The sequence below is a fragment of the Nematolebias whitei genome, chromosome 8 (assembly GCF_014905685.2).
Source record: "Nematolebias whitei isolate Nwh7 chromosome 8, NemWhi1, whole genome shotgun sequence".
In the NCBI taxonomy this organism is placed as follows: Eukaryota; Metazoa; Chordata; class Actinopteri; order Cyprinodontiformes; family Rivulidae; genus Nematolebias; species Nematolebias whitei.
This window is the reverse complement of record NC_056505.1, coordinates 2,206,223-2,206,434: the sequence shown is the minus strand read 5'-3', so window position 1 is coordinate 2,206,434 and position 212 is coordinate 2,206,223. Positions and strand designations below refer to the sequence as shown.

Below are 212 nucleotides of genomic sequence, written 5' to 3'. Positions count from 1 at the left end.
TTTACATTGATGCTAACTGCTAACATGTTTACATTGATGCTAACTGCAACATGTTTACATTGATGCTAACTGCAACATGTTTACATTGATGCTAACTGCAACATGTTTACATTGATGCTAACTACTGACGTGTTTACAATGATGCTAACTGCAACATGTTTACATTGATGCTAACTGCAACATGTTTACATTGATGCTAACTGCAACATGTT

The 212-nt window shown here is 34.4% G+C and overlaps 1 protein-coding gene across 1 annotated transcript in view; it reads right to left on the bottom strand.

Annotated features, from left to right (window-relative positions):
- Nucleotides 1–212, bottom strand: part of entr1 (endosome associated trafficking regulator 1) — a 6,692-nt gene that overhangs the window by 5,143 nt on the left and 1,337 nt on the right. The gene's annotated exons all lie outside the window — the stretch shown is intronic.